Source organism: Hemiscyllium ocellatum, chromosome 20, assembly GCF_020745735.1.
Source record: "Hemiscyllium ocellatum isolate sHemOce1 chromosome 20, sHemOce1.pat.X.cur, whole genome shotgun sequence".
NCBI classification, from domain to species: Eukaryota; Metazoa; Chordata; class Chondrichthyes; order Orectolobiformes; family Hemiscylliidae; genus Hemiscyllium; species Hemiscyllium ocellatum.
Genome location: NC_083420.1, coordinates 13,971,330 through 13,984,266, shown reverse-complemented (window position 1 = coordinate 13,984,266; position 12,937 = coordinate 13,971,330). Strand labels below are relative to the sequence as shown.

Below are 12,937 nucleotides of genomic sequence, written 5' to 3'. Positions count from 1 at the left end.
TTCTTTAAAAGGCAAGCAAAAGAATTCAATAAAATGGTTCTAAAACACAATTCTTTAATGTCCCTTTTAATGACCTCCCACTACGGTGTCCTATGGATTAATTTTATTCTTGGAGACACCAGGGTAATTGCAGATGTCTGGGAGCCTGACAAAAGGGATACTTTCATTCCCAGTCAGAAAACTCTAGATGCCAGGCTAAAGGATCAGTATCCCATGAAGAATCCACTGAATTAGAGAGAAGTAGAGAAGGGTCAATCCCTGCGCCCAGTCTACAAGAAATGTTGGGAGAATGGTATGGGGAGAATGATGTAGTGGAGAATTGCTGGTAAACACAAACAAGGCACTCTTGCCCCTCTTCAGCCTGTATTGGTCCTGACAGTGACAGAAACTAGGCAAAAGTGAGGACTGCAGAGGCTGGAAACCAGAGTTTAGATCAGAGTGCTGCTGGAAAAGCACAGCAGGTCAGGCAGCATCCGAGGAGCAGGAAAATCAGAAAGCAGCACACACCGAGTCCAAACCTTGAAATCTTTAGTCACAACAAAGTGGTGTAATAAATCAATTTTTTGGGGTATGCATTTCAGTTTTTCATTAACATTTCCTTTGCCCTTCACAACATTTACAATGAGCCTTTGTGTAATAATTATCCGAAAAGCTCAGATTAACCTATTTATTTGATTGCTGCCTTTTTTGTTTTGCAAAGAAGAGCACTTCGATCTTTGTCAAGCAGTGCACTTTATGATTTCATTGCTGATGGAGTTGCTTAGAATCATAGAATCCCTACAGTGTGGGAACAGGCCATTTGGCCCATCAAGTCCACACGGACTTTCCAAAGAGCATCCCACCCAGACCCACACCCTCACTGTATCCCTGTAACCCTGCATTTCCCATGACCAATCCACCTAATCTACACATCCCTGGACACTAGGGGCAATTTAGCATGGCCAATCTACCTAACTGGCACATCTTTGGACTGTGGGAGGAAACTGGAGCATCTGATGGAAATCCACGGGGAGAATGCTCAAACTCCACACAGACAGTTCTCTGATGATGAAATCAAACCTGGATCCCTTGCACTTTAGCTCCTGCAATGACTCGATGATAAAGTGGGGGTGTAACTCAACCACCCAGATCAGAGAAGCTCAGATATCTCTGCCAGCCAGGGCAGAGTTAACTAATCACAACCAAACCAATCAGCTGGATCTCCACCGTTGGTGTCTCGAATCACAGGAGTTATCTGTCAGACATCCTGCTCCTGGCCACTGTTTAACATCACAGCTGATGCCAAATACAGGTGTGTGGAGTCTTTTAACATGGGAAGGCTGCACTGCAGCTAACACAGGGCCCTGCTGACCAGGAAACTCTTCCTGCCCATCACTGGCTTACATAGCACTGTTTGATCACGACTGACACAATAATCTGGCTCGATACAGTTTCGCCCTGAGGTGCAATTTGCAGGGTGAAGTCGACTGGAATTGCTAAGGAAGAGACCACAAAGGCACCATGTAGCTGGCTAGAGAATGTAAAAATCAGAGTATATGTTAACAGGGATGCACTGCTTAGCTTTGGCAATTCGCACGCTGTCAAAATATAGCTCTGTTCATACTGACAATGCATTGTGTATGAGCCTCCTGGGAGTGGTTCCAATTGAAAATACAATTGAAAAATAAAGATACAAGCAAAGATAGGGTTTGGAAACCAAAATAAACAAGGCACTCAAAGCAAAATACTGATGGTGGTCTGAAATGACAGGCGTAAATGCTAGCAAGGGTTTTGCTAAAGGATCTTTGACCCAAACTGCCAGCTATCTCTCTCTGATCAGATGCTGCCTGACCAGTTGAGTATTTTCAGTCTTGTATGTTTTGATTACAAATGTTCACATTATAGAGATATCATTTCGAAATGAAAATTCACCACAATCCCCCTGAATGACCCAGCAGAGAGTTCTGCCATTAACTGAAGTGTGATTGGTGGATAAGATCAAGATCTGACTGGCTCTCTTTATCTATGATTTGGAGGTGCCAGTATTGGACTGGGGCGTACAAAGTTAAAAATCTCACAACTCCAGGTTATAGTCCAACAGGTTTAATTGGAAGCGCTAGGTTTTGGAGCGCCGCTCCTTCATCAGGTGATGAAGGACCACCTGATGAAAGAGTGGCGCTCTGAAAGATAGTGCTTGCATTTAAAGCTGTTGGACTATAACCTGGTGTTGTGTGATTTTTAACTTTATCTCTTTATCTATTCATTCATGGGATCTGGAGATCATTGACCAGACCATTATTTAGTGCTTATCCCTATTTGCCCCAAGGTGGTGGTGAGCTGCTTTCTTGAAAACTCTGCAGACCCATGGGAGTAGGTACAATGCTCTTGGGGAGGGAGTGCCAGGATTTTGACCCAGTGATAGTGAAGGAGTGATGATATTTTTCCAGGTCAGGATGGTGAAAGGTGTTCCCATGTATCTGCTGTCCTTTTCCTTCTAGATGGCAGAAGTCAAGGATTTGGAAGGTGTTATCAGAAGAGCTTAGGTGAGTGCTTCAATTCATCCGAGTTAATGGTAGACAACGCTGCCACTGTGTGTTTGTAGTAGAGGGAGTGAATGCTGATGACACTGCAAGCTGAGATTCCATGGGTATCTTTATGTCAGGATGTTGCTTGATGGATCCATGAGACAGCTCTTCCAAACATTGCCACAAGTCCCCAGGTGTCGCTAAGGAAGATTCTGCTGGGGCTATAGGATTGGAATTACCATTGGTGTTTGCAATGCTCAGGAAAATACCAAGTGGCCCCTCTGGTTTAAATCTCTTTTATAGATATTGTAGTGGCTTGATACACAGGAGTAGCTTACTAGGCCACTTGAGGGGGTAATGAAGAGGAAACAACACTGATGTGGGTCTGGAGTTACTCGTAGAACAGATCATGGATGAGAGCAGATTTCCTTTCCTAAAGGACATTAGTGAGTCAAATATTTTTATGACAATCAACAATGGCCACCAACACCACCTTCAAATTAATTGACAAGAATGAACACTGACAAAAGGAGCGGTTGAGAGGACTCAGTGCAGGACTGAAGAAAGGGAGTTTGATCCAGGCATGATCGAATGATGGACATAAAATCACAGTTGCAGATGATGAATGTTCAAGGCAGGCCTAAGGAAAAGGTGAACTGCAAACTATGCCAACAAATACCTTAGCAGGAACAGCAATTGCAGACTCATTCTACACAAAGAATGAGAACTTAATGGAGCTTGACATACTCACAGCTGTCAGTTTCCATAGGATCCAGATTAGGTGTAATACACATTAGAATCTATGTTATGGCACGTTATAATGTAACGCAGTGTATTGCTGCAACAGCTACCATGTATTTCATGTACAATGCACACAGTTAACATTAAGCTAGAGGAAATTACATTTTCTGATTTTTTTACTAGTTTGCAGTTTAAACACATGCAAAACTGTAGCACTAACAGAATGAGCAGTATAGTATGAAATTTTGGGGAAGATTGCAGTGGAAATCTATTTGCAAGACAGTATGTGTGGATGTATATATCAGTAGCTCTAGATCTTGCAGTCCCACTGTGGAAATCTGTTTATTTACTTGTGTAGTTCCATAAATACTTCACTCAATCTTTTGCTGCCCTTCCCAAATGTTGGTGCTCCTTGAAAAATTTGTTTTCAAGGCAAATCTCTGAGCATGGAGATAATCAAATATTAAAAAAAGTTAACAAATTGAATGAAAATAGACACTCAGTAAATCACAGCTACCAGCAGTAACTTGACGCTTCTCTGAAGGATATTGCTTTATCTTTGAAGTCCTTCATGTTTGTGAGATACTCTCAGTCATCGGATGTCATTAGAGGTGTCACAATTAGTGTTGATGTGCTTGGTGGACAGCAGATAGGCAGCTACTGGATGCACAATATTGCAAACTCGCTATTAAACATTACATCTCCTTAGAGATTACATGTCCCAAGGCGAGAGCATCACTGGTAAGCCCAGCACTTGTTTACCATCCTTAACGGCTCCTTGAGCTGTGTTTTGCCTTTCAGACAGCACTCGGGCTGGAGTCACATGTAGACCAGACCAGGTAAGCACATCAGATTTCCTTTCCTAAAAGGACATGAGTGAAGCAATCAATGATAGCCTCATGCTCACTATTACTGCCACTAGATAAATTAATTGAATTTAAATTATATCAGCTGACATGTTGGGATTTGAACACAGATCGTTGCTTCAGTCTCTGTTCTACTAACCCAGTACCTGGTCGCCATGCCACCATCTCAAGACATTGTGCTGCAAAGCACTCTAAAACATCTTAACCTACTCTAACAGGAAGCAAATATCAAGTGTCAGATCGGAAAAATTGGTTTATTTACAAATAAGGTTTTATTTTATACAGAAACGGTGAAAATATGAACAGGAGTAGGCTACTCGGGCCTGTTCTGCCATTCAGGCTGATCAACCAACTCAGTTACCCTGTTCCGCTTTCTCTTCCAATCCTTGATCCCTATATCCCCAACACTTCCTTGAAAACATTCAATGTTTTGATCTCAACGGCTTTCAGTAGCAAAGGATTCCACAGACACATCACTCTCTTGGTGAAGAAATAAATCTCTCCTCCTCTCAGTCCTAAATGGCCTACGCTGTATCCTCAGACTGTGACCCCCTGGTTCTGAACTCATTGGGAACATCATTCCTGTGTTTACCTTGTCTAGTCCCATTTTTCAGAGTTTTACAGAAGGATACAGAATGAGAACTCTGGAACAATTGATGGATCAAAGGGAAACAAAGATTGGATGTATTCAGCTTCACGCTAACGAAGACCCATACTCTAATTTCCCCAGAACTAAACTATTAAAGAAGTATGGCATTCTGGAGAGTGTGTTGCTGCATTCGAGGAGTAGGAAAATCGACATTTCAAGTGTATGCCCTTCATCAGGAATCAAACCCTGTAGAATAATGGAGGACGATTGTGATGGTGGCAGTATGTAGCCCTTGATGATTATCACATTGATAATGGACAGCATGTGCGAAACAATCCAGAGCGTGTTAAGAATTAAGCTGACAATTAAAGGGTGTTAGTTGGGCTCATTTATGGCACACTTTGCAAACTGGAAGTTGCGTACATTAATACACAGGGATCTATGCTTTGCAGACAAAATAATTTTCCACACACTGTGCCTACTCCAACTCATCAAAATAATATGTGATCATTCCTCAGGGCAATATTTTCTAGAGTCAGCCAGTCTGGATTACATTAAAACAAAGTGTGGCAGTTAACAAAAGAACTGTGGATGCAGTAAATCAGAAACAAAATCAAAAGTTGCTGGAAAAGCTCAGCAGGTCTGGCAGCATCTGTGAAGAGAAATTGGAGCAGCATTTCAGATTAACTCCAATTTCTCTTCACAGGTGTTGCCAGACCTGCCGAACTTTTCCAGCAAATTGTTTTTGTTCGTGGTAGTTAATCATCATCTAACTGTTCAATTCTATTTGGCAACTAATCAACATGTCCTTTCCATTCAATATAAACAGGCTATTGTCCTTTGCCTTGATGTCTTTGTGAAAGCCTTTGCTTCTATCCCCAGCCACCCTTCGAAACTTCCCCCCCTCCTCATCACCCCTCCCAGGTATATGCTTATCCACCTTTGTTTTTGCCACGTTGTCGAGAAAATTCATTCCAAATTAATGGACACAGTCTGTATAGGTAGCTGAATATCTAATGACTGGACAGATAAGTCGTGAGACAAGAGCCAGTATGTATCTGAGAAGATTACCCCCTGCTGAAAGACAACCATTTCTAACCCTCTTGGGAACCAACCTGGTGTTTGTGAACCAAGGTAAAATAGGCACCAGTGAATCAGCTTTCAGCCAGAAGGGTTACAGGGGTAATTATTACAGACTGAAATGAAAAGAAATTTGTTTACTCAGAATTCTCCACCCATAACGCCATAGATGCTCAATCACTGAGTACATTAAAAGCAAAGTTAAGTTGAATTGGCATGAAAGATCAGCCATGATCTTATTAAACGGCCAAGTGGATTGGAGGGGTCAAAGAGTCTACTCCTGCTCCCAATTCCTTTGTTCTTATGCAAAAAGAGTCAGACATTGACTCGTTATCACACTTGACACCAAGTAGTCAAGATTTGGCCTTTATATACTGGTTTCACAGCAAGAAAGGAATTCAACAAAGATCTCAGTTCAAGAAACACTTGACAAGATAAGCATTCTATTGAAACAACTCGATTAAAATACGAGGGAGATTACAGTCAGCCCTAAAGAGAACTTCCTTCAGTATACTTTACTGTAGCAAAACAAAACCAGGGCACGACTGAAACAAGCCATTAAGCACTAATTAAAGTTACTAATATGGCCAGAGTGAGCAGATTCCATTGCTTCCGCAAACTCTGATAACTATGTTGCATTCGTGCAATTGTGAGGATTATAGTAATAATTTCTTCCTTCAATTAAATGTGGTCATTTGACCTTTACATCTGTAATGGAAAAATTACGACTCACTTTTGTAAAACGCCGAACCTTTTTAACCACGCAGAAAAGCACACAGATCTTTGGCGAGATAAAAAAGGTACAAAGATCAAAGTGGTAGTGACGGCATCTAGCCGGTCAGACATAATGTCTCGTTTCTAAGCAACATGGTATCTAACAGGAAGGGCTACTCCAGCTTTCAACAACAGAGATGCTCCATTGTAGGATCATTTCTGTGGCTGGGCTAACAAGGCAGTGACTGTTATTGGATGTTGACTTCTCAAGATGGATCTTTTTGACAAAGAAAATTATTTGAGGATATAGCCCCGATAAAAGTAACACATCTGAAGGGAAGACATGGCCTACAGACAGTGGAATCTGCCCTTGTATGTAGGTCAGGCCCTGAAATGCACAGAAGAGACAGTGCTAAGCTGCAAGTATGAATGGCCATTGACTTCCTCATATGTTGTGCATCAATCGGTGCAGAGTATTTCAACTACTGGTCTTCAATTTTTTAACAAGGAAATAAGCAGAGACAATATATTAAGGACATACAATTTACAGAACAGACACAAGTCATTCAGGCTAAGTGTTTTATGTTGTTCTATACACACCTCCTTCCAAGCTATCAGCAAACGCCACTGTTCTGTTCTGCATCCCCTCCCTGATCTAATTTCCTTTAAAATGCATCCATGCTACTTGCCTCAACCGTTCCTTATTGTAGCTCATTCTACACTTCTCACTATGTGAAAACATTCCTCCCAAATTCTCCACATGATTATTAGAGACTGTCATACTTAAGTTGCTCAAATTTAGATTAGATTCCCTACAGTATGGAAACAGGCCCTTCGGCCCAACGAGTCCACACCAACTGTCCGAAGAGTAGCGCACCCAGGCCCATTTCCCGCACCCTATATTTACCCCATACTCATGCACCTAACATTATGAGCAATTTAACACAGCCAATTTACCTGACCTGCACATCTTTGGACTGTGGGAGGAAACCACTGCACCCAGGGGAAAACCACACAGACACGGGGAGAATATGCAAACTCCATAAGGCAGTCACCCGAGGCTGGAATCGAACCTGCAACCCTGGTACTATAAGGCAGCAGTGCTTACCACTGAGCCACCGTGCTGCCCCAAGCGGAAACACTTCTGCATTCAGCCTATCAAACCTTCAAAATGTTGAACACTTCTACCAGGAAACAGATCAGTCTATTCTAAATGAAGGAAAAACAGACAACTCCAGCTAGTTCCGCTGTACCTGTTTTTGCTGTTCTGGTGCACTATTTTTGCAGGTCTTCCATTGTTGTTACATGTTTTCCTTATAAGCTAGACCCTTGCAGTCTTTTTAGATTAGATTAGATTAGATTCCCTACAGTGCAGAAACAGGCCCTTCGGCCCAACAAGTCCACATCAACCCTCCGAAGAGTAACCCACCCAAACCCACTTCTCTCTGACTAATGCACCTAACACTATGGGCAATTTAGCATGGCCAATTCACCTGACCTGCATGTCTTTAGACTGTGGGAGGAAACCGGAGCACCCGGAGGAAACCCACGCAGACATGGGGAGAATGTGCAAACTCCACACAGACAGTCGCCCGAGGCTGGAATCGAACCTGGGACTCTGGTGCTGTGAGGTTGATTTCTTTTGTTTCATGTGAAATATTCTGTACATTTGAGCAGCTCACAACTCAACCAGTGCAGCTCTTGGCCTGCTTCACAAGTGAGGAGAAGGGGATGAAAGCTGTTCACACTCGCCTTGTGTCACGAAGGGAGATTATAAAGCAGGCTGCAGATTTAAAGCAGGCCGCTGATGAAAATGCTCCCACATTTTCCTGGTGGAGGAGTCCAAGTTGAGAAAAACATGAAACCCACGCAATATAATCACAGTGGACTGTAATTTCAGCCACTTAAAGGCGGTAATAGGTTCAGAGCTGTCATTTGGGATATGGAAGAGTACACCTTTCATTTAAAAGCTTTTATTTAGTGTATTTTAAACGGCAAATTTCAAAACTTAAAAAAATTATATGCAGTCCTATTTAGAGTTAAACAGTCTTTTATTACATTACCAAGTTTCTGAAGGTCTAGGAAGGATTACTGGTCAGCCCAAATGAATTTGATCAAATCGCTTGAGCACCAGTTTTCCAGTCAGCAATTTAAGGTGATAAATTAATTATCACAATGTGTTGGGAACAGCTGGTGAAACACATATCTTACAAACCTTTTTTCTCCCCCCTCCTCATCAACCCGACTATTGACACAAAGTTCAGCCATTCCTGCAACACACCATATGTCGCACGGTTCGATCGATATCACATTGACACCTGAAATGAAATCTATCAAGGTTTCTCAATGTTGCAGCACTTGGTATAACTGGAAAGCCAAGCACAGGTTGTAATTCAAGAATAAGAAACGGATTGTCTGCAAAAATCCCAGCATCAAAAACTAACGAAAGACAATAGGAGACTGAACCTTCACAATATACTGGATTGACCTGAACAGTAGCACGGCATCCAATCCTGGGCACTACAGTGTGGGAAGAATATGAAAGCATCAGTGAGGATGCAGAACAGATTCATGAGAATGGCTTCAGAGAACAGAGTCTTCAGTTATGTAAATTGTTTGGAAAAGCTGGCATTACTGTTGGTGAGAGAAAAAAAGAGATGTTGAGAGGAAATTTGATGAAGGCGTTCTGTCAGGAGGGGCCTGGACAGCATAGATAGGGACACATTGGAGGAAGAGGGGAGAATCAGACGACACTGATGTCAGGTGAATGTCAAGCCAACATGAGGAGTTTGGAATGCACTGCCTGACAGTGTGGTGGAGGCAGATGCAACTGTGACTCCCATAGGGGAACTGGATCATTATCTGATGACACGCTTATGTGAAAAGGCCTGGGGAGTAAGGCTAGCTCGAGTTATTCTTGCAGAGAGCTTTCTGCATTGCAATCTATGATACCCCCATTCCCAGGTTCCTTCATTGTTTCTACACACATGTGTGTAAATATTATAAAATATTTACATACAGGTGAGTAATCTTTCTCACCTGAATCCTGCTAGTGCTCCCCAGCCAATATTTGGCCATCAGTGGGGACTGCTGTCAGACCATGATAATTTTTCATCAATCTTCTGCTCTTGGGGAGAGCCAGCATTGGCCAATGGGCCAAAATGGTCTCTTCCTGCACTGTAACCATTTCTCCTTAATTCTAATTCTTCTTTTACTGATATAAGAAGTTCCACTGACAGGACATTATATATTTTAAATTAATTCATGGAACGTGGGCACCACTGGCCAGGCCAGCATTTATATGCCCATCCCTAATTGCCCAGAGGGCAGTTAAGAGTCAACCAGATGGCTGTGGAACTGGACTCACGTGTCGGCCAGATCAGGTAAGGATGGCAGATTCCTTCCCTAAAGGATATTAGTGAACTAGAGGAGGGTTTTCCCCAACAGTTGACAATGAACTCATTACACTCTTAAATCCAGACTTATTTATTTGGTTTAAAATTCTACCATCTGTGGTGTGGGATTTGAATCTGCAGAACATTCTCTGGGTTTTGGATTTAACAGCCCAGTGATAATACCACTAGGCAGTCGCCTCCCCAAACCTGTGCACAATTCATCTTGCAAACTCCACCAGCAGACCCATGCAGGTCAGTTACAGACAGAAGGCAGGAAGTGGTTTGAGGCTTCTCAAAACCCAGAGCCGTAGAACTCTGCATAGCTCTGTCAGTCAGCCCTAGCTGAGCTGACAGTAGAACTGCCGAACCATTCGGTGAGTGTGGTCTGTCCCCACCTTTGGTCATTTTCAGCCTTCTGTCATCTACTGTGTACTGACGCTTAGTAGAGCAGGACAGTGTGAAAAGGCTGCTGACCCCTAAACAGTTCACTTGAAACCGCTCGCTGGAAAGAGTAATTGTGAAAACTGCAGGGCTTCATTAAAGTGACGGGTTCAGGACCAATGGGGCTAGTGCTGTAACAGATCACCACACTGAAAGCTAATGTGGAAGATTCAGTCCATTGACAGGGCGAGACCACTAGCCGAGTCCACTGAGGTACCAGGGCCATAGTTCTACAGTTTTCCTACTTTGAGAACAGCATAAACATCACTGGGTCCCAAAGGGACAGTCCCAGTAGGATAACCTGAGCTCAGGGAATGGAGTCATTGACAGGAGGTGGCTACACGTCCAACAGGGGAAACAAAACTGGATGATCACTTTATGATAGTGCTGTTGGCTGAATTAAGGCAATTCTCAGTCTAAGAGGCAGTAATGTTGTACCGCACAAACACAAGGCAATAACCATCTCCATCAAGAGGCAATCTCACCACTGCCCCTTGATGATGTTACCATCACTATATCCCACATTATCAACACCCTGGGGATCACCATTGACCAGAAACTGAACTTGACACGGCACATAAACATGGTGGGTACAAGAGCAGATCAGAGACTAGGAATATTGTGGCAATTAAGTCACCTCCTGACTCCCCAAAGCCAGTCCACCATCTAAAAGGCACAAGTCAGGAGTGTGGTGGGTGCAGCTCCAACAACAGTCAAGAAGCTTGGCATCATCCAGGACAAAGCAACCTTCTTGATTGGCACTGCATCCACAAGCATCCACTCCCTTCACCACTGACCCTCAGAAGCAGCAGTGTATACTATCTAGAAGATGCACTGCAGAAATTCACCAAAGACCCTCCCTGAGGACATTGTGGGTCTACCTACAGCACATGGTCTGCAGTGGTTCAAGAAGGCAGCTCACCACCCCCTTCACAAGGGCAATTAGGGACAGGCAACAAATGCTGGCCAGCCAGCCAGCGATGTCCACATCCCAGGAGTGAATACATTTTAAAAAGGCAGAGAAGGAGCTGGCAAAGGCAATCAAGGGCGCCTCACTTTAAACCAAGGGCCCTTTCCTTTTGCAAAAAATGCAGTGGTCTTACCAGGCCTGAGTGACGTGCTGACCAAATGGCCCGTCAGTCTTCCAGGCTTCCCTTGTGAGAACATGGATCAATCTCAGTGTTGGGTTGTAATGTCAGGTTTCACAGAGACATATGACTCTATGTGTTCATCCACCTTTGGCCCATTGTATGCACTCTTTCACTTTTCACTTCCTGCACTTTTGTCGCCCTTTGCACCTCATCTCTCATGCCCAAACACATCACTCTGACTGGTTAAAGGCCTTGAATGTGGACAAATCAATTGCAGAAAAGATCTGCTAACAAAAAACTGAAATTGCTGGAAAAGCTCAGCAGGTCTGGCAGCATCTGTGAAGGGAAATCAGAGCTAACAATGGTCAAGTGGTGGCTCACTGGTTAGCACTGCTGCCTCACCATACCAGGAACCCAGTTTTGATTCCATCCTCAGGTGACTGTCTGCGTGGAGTTTGCATATTTCCCTCTGGGGCTGTGTGGGTTTCCTCTGGGTGCTCTGATTTCCTCTCACAGTTCAAAGATGCGAAGGTTAGGGTGGAATGGCCAAATTAACAATAGTGTCCAGGGATGAGCAGGCTAGGTGGGTGAGCAATGAAAATACAGGGGTGGAGAATGGGTCTGGGTGGGATGCTCTTCAGAGAGTTGATGTAGATTCGATGACCAAATGGTTCACACTGTAGGGATGCTATAATAAAAAAAAAGTTATGGGTCAAGTGACCTTTCCTCAGAACTTGACCTGAAATGTTAACTCTGATTTCTCTCTGCAGATACTGCCAGACCTGCTGAGCTTTTCCAACAACTTCTGCTTTTGTTTCTGATTTATAGCATCCGCAGTTATTTCGGTTTTTCCAGAGTATGCTGCTAATACAGACTCAACGCGCCAAATGCGCAGTACACATCCTTCGGATTAGTGTGTTCATATATGGCGGCATGGTGGAGGCTATTCAGATACAGTGATCCAAGAGCTAACATGCCCAGAAAACATGGCCTTTGCAAGTGGGGAAGATGGCAGCTGAAAGATAACATTGTAAAACAGTGCAGGAGGTGAAAAATGCACAAAAAAGGCAGGATCAGAAAAACTCTCAAACTAATTCTGAGTCAAAAAGGGACACAGGAGACTTAAGCCGAGTACAGGTACCAACAGCTTCTTACTACATAGATTGACTGATGTGTCGAAAGGATTCCTGTGTACAGCAGGCAAAAACAGGGACAGATTAATGATGAAGCAATTGAATCAACAATGGGAAGGGAGAGGGAATTAGGAATAGGAGGATTTTTTCTCTCAGTGTCTGATGAGCTTCCCACTGGCACATTTCTCCCATTGTGAGTGTAACTATTAACATCTGGAAGATTAGATTGTATGAATCATTCTGAAGCAAACTCAAAACTCTATTTGCTTGGAAGATGGAACAGCACGCCAATTGAGTTGAATCATTTGGATGCCTTGCTCCCTGTCTCAAAGTTTGAGTTATAGATAACTTTGGAAAAAGAAGAACAATGGGAATACCAAATA

General features: G+C 43.2%; 1 protein-coding gene across 1 annotated transcript in view; it reads right to left on the bottom strand.

Moving 5' to 3' along the window:
- The window catches only part of LOC132825352 (cytoplasmic phosphatidylinositol transfer protein 1-like), a 208,708-nt gene that overhangs the window by 96,721 nt on the left and 99,050 nt on the right, over positions 1-12,937 (bottom strand). The gene's annotated exons all lie outside the window — the stretch shown is intronic.